General features: G+C 49.9%; 1 non-coding gene across 1 annotated transcript; it reads right to left on the bottom strand.

Annotated features, from left to right (window-relative positions):
- Positions 1-396: 396 nt before the first annotated feature.
- Positions 397-479, bottom strand: TRNAL-UAA (transfer RNA leucine (anticodon UAA)). Its single transcript has one exon. It is a non-coding gene; the product is annotated as a tRNA-Leu (tRNA).
- Between the last annotated feature and the right edge of the window lie 2,963 nt (positions 480-3,442).

Below are 3,442 nucleotides of genomic sequence, written 5' to 3'. Positions count from 1 at the left end.
TTTGCTTGCACAGGTTTCCACTTGTGGCTTACCCAAGCTGTTTAGAACTCAACACCTTTTTTATTCCTCCTTCAGGGTAGTCAAGTCTTCCTATTTCTGCCATGGGAAAAACAAGTTGCTATTTTGGGAGCGTGTGGGATTCAAGCCCACGACAGTCTCATCACTGCCTGCACGGAAGATGAGATCCGTAACCCGTGTGCCAGAGGGACTGGCATGCATCTCTCTACACATTCAATCTGGATAGTAAGGTGGCTCAGTCCCACCAGGGTCCTCATGCTGGGGCAATGAATCTCCTAGGCTCCCTGGGGCACAGTGCCCAGAGCTCTGATCCCTGCTCTGAACTGATGCTCTAAAAGCTGGGATGGGAGCATTGGAACAAGAGAAAAAAGAGGCTCTTACCAGAAGTGGGGTTCGAACCCACGCGGGCATATGCCCATTGGATCTTAAGTCCAACGCCTTCACCACTCGGCCATCCTGGTGGGCTGTAAGATCTCCCCTGCCTCTCCAGCTTCTCCTCAAGCTCCCAGCCCAAGAGACTTTCTGAGCTCAGCACCACTATTTTAATTAACTCAGCAAACTACTAGAACAGCTCATTGAGAGTCACCAGGTTTTGTGAGCTGTGGAGAATGGTACAGACCCCTACTAGATCCTTGTGCATGGCCCACAGTCGCTGGTGGTAATACCCCCAGTGACCTTGGTGCAGGATGGGCATCTCTGAAGGGTCTCAGCCTGATCCTGCTGGGTACCCAGGGTGAAGGGAACAGCTCTGACAGCCCAACAGCACTCAGCCAAAAAACACACCACACAGTTAAAACACTGTCCTTGTACCTCAAGTCCCACTTCTCACCCCCATCAGTTCATATCTGGGACAATATTAGGGCATTTAGCTGGAAAAGACAGTGGAGCAGGAGAGTCTTTCTTTGTCCTTTGGGGTGAGGTACAGCTTGCTTTTCTGCCAGCTGGGGGGAAAAAAGAAAAAGAAAGACACAAACCTCTCTGTTGAATCAGATGGGTCTCAAACCCACAGTCCCCAAGTGCCCACACACAGGAGGTCTTTAGTGCTTAAGCCACAGGAGCCTGATAATTTCTGTTTCTGATTTCAGGTATTCTCACCCTGCCCAGGTCAGCACCTTCAAATGGGGATGCTGTCACACACTTGGCCGAGCCCTTTCATCAGAGGATCCTGGCTACTGGAGACACACTTGACAGGGCTGTACTGGCCCTGTCCTGCTTGAAGATGAGAGCAATTCCCTCCTTGCTTCCCTAGGGACTGCTCATGACTATGCCCTGGAGCAGCTGAGCTGTTTGGAGGGTTTGTGGTTGGCTGCTGCAGAAATGAGAGACACTGACCAGAAAAAGGCCCTCAAAAGAAGGCTCAGAGCTCCTCAGAGTGGAGGGGTCACCCTGGCCTCCAGAGGTAATTCACAAGTCCCAGGAACTAAGCCAAAAGAACCCTGGGCATCCCACAGGAGGATGCTGCAGATACTCATCTCAGCAGAGGACTGAGTCAACCTATTCACATGCAAAAAGTGCTGCCAGGAGGAAAAGTCACCCTCTCAGGTGCAAAGAGGGGGAAGTAACTTTCCCTGCTTCCCTTTTACCCTTTGCCTTACAGTCACAGCAGTCTGCCGTGCTGGTCCATGTATGCAGAATCGCAGCTCAGCATCCCTGGATGCCTCCAGCTGCAGCACCAGCATTAATATCAGATGAAGCCATCCTCACAAAGGGTGCTGCACTCACCAGCTCCCGAGGAATCTGCTCCTAATGAGCGACTTCAAAGCATTAATGAGCTTGCAAAGCTCTCTTCCTCGTTTACAGAGCTGGACCTCGCATGCTTGGCATTAAGACAGAGGTCACCCATCAGGAGAAGAGAATGCATGTGCATGTCGGCGAATATAATATATTTGTCATCCTCTAAAAAGCAAATATTAATCATGGCCCCTCCAAAAGGAAGCTTTTATGCCACATCTGCTCTTCACAGCATGGAGAGAAGGCACCTACTCACAAAGACGTCCATGACCCGCACTGCTCAGATGTTCAGGAAGCCCAATGAGCTCAGCTTTGAAGTTAACGTCCCACCTTAACCCTTTGGGTCCAAGCTGGGAAATGCTAGTTGAATTGGCATCCTGAGGGATGAATAAAGTGGTGAAATTGTGTTCCAGTGCAGATTTAATGCATGCATTGAGGGAGTGGTATGGAGCAGATTTGACTGATGATACTACTCTGTGGCACCCTCCCAGCACAGGCAAGGAAAAGAGATGTTGGCCCAGAACATCAAAGGCTGCACAATGTGTCTGCTGCTCTCTCCAGGGACTACCCTCTCCCAGCTACAACCCCCTCCAAACTTCCCTGAGCTCATCATAAATCTGTGTTGAAACAGCCTCCAGTGCCTGGCTAACAGCCCAGCTGCTTCCATGTGAGGAGCTGAACCTATCCCTGCTGCTGAGCTAGGAGAAGGCCATGCAAACAAACTGTGCTGAAGGACCAGAAGTTTACCTGAGCAGCAACCTGCTGCTGGGCACCTCATGCTCTTCCTCCCAAAACCCATCAGCCACTTTGGCCTTTCCAGAGCCCTCTCACTGCTGACATCCTGAATGGCATTTGTTCTGCCACAAGAAGGCTTGGGTGAGTCATGGGGCAAAGAGGTACTGGCTTGTTACAGCATTGCTGCAGGAAAATCTCCGTGTGCAGCAGTCTGCACAAGCATTGGCATGGGGGCAGCTCAGCTCCCCTTGACTGGTTCAGTCTTATCATGACCACACATCCAAGGAGTTCACTGGCATATCTTGCCTGTATGTAAAAAATATGGCCCTGAGCAGATGCTTCCCAGGGTGTTCCAGGGCAGTACATCTTCCACAGGGTTGGTCAGCTTCACCTGTAAACCTGCACAGAGCACTGGTTGGCAGTGCACTGGGTCTGGAGTCAGGCTTGCCTCCAGGAGGGTTCTAACATCAGCTGAATTACCTGTAGTGGCTTGGAGGTCTCCTGTGCAATCCCAAGCCTGCCCATATGTACCTTACTTGCGGTATCCCCATGAAATGACAGCTTGAAGATGACATGGCTACAGGCTTTCAGAACACATGTTCTGTAAGAAAAAGGCATTAATAATGTCCTGAAGTCAGAAGTCCTCTGCTTCAGAAACACATTGGCAATGTTAACTGGAGTGCAGTTTCTCCTCTCACCTTTTCTCCCTCCGAATGAGGTCTCCTGGCTCTCGGTGTCTATTCAGTAGGTCTGTGTTTAATTTAAATAGCCACTGGAGGCAACCACCATCCCACATGTTACTACTGCAGAAAAAGAAAAAAATCCAAACCCTTGCAATTATGAGCCAGACAGAGTGAAAATGGCACTTTATGAGATTTCAGGCCAAAACTTCACCTTACTGATGCATGGGCAAAAATAATAACCACTTTAGGAATTAGCTGGAAAAGAGAAAGAGTAG

The sequence above is a fragment of the Dryobates pubescens genome, chromosome 1 (genome assembly GCF_014839835.1).
Source record: "Dryobates pubescens isolate bDryPub1 chromosome 1, bDryPub1.pri, whole genome shotgun sequence".
In the NCBI taxonomy this organism is placed as follows: Eukaryota; Metazoa; Chordata; class Aves; order Piciformes; family Picidae; genus Dryobates; species Dryobates pubescens.
This window is presented reverse-complemented; position numbering and strand designations above follow the sequence as displayed.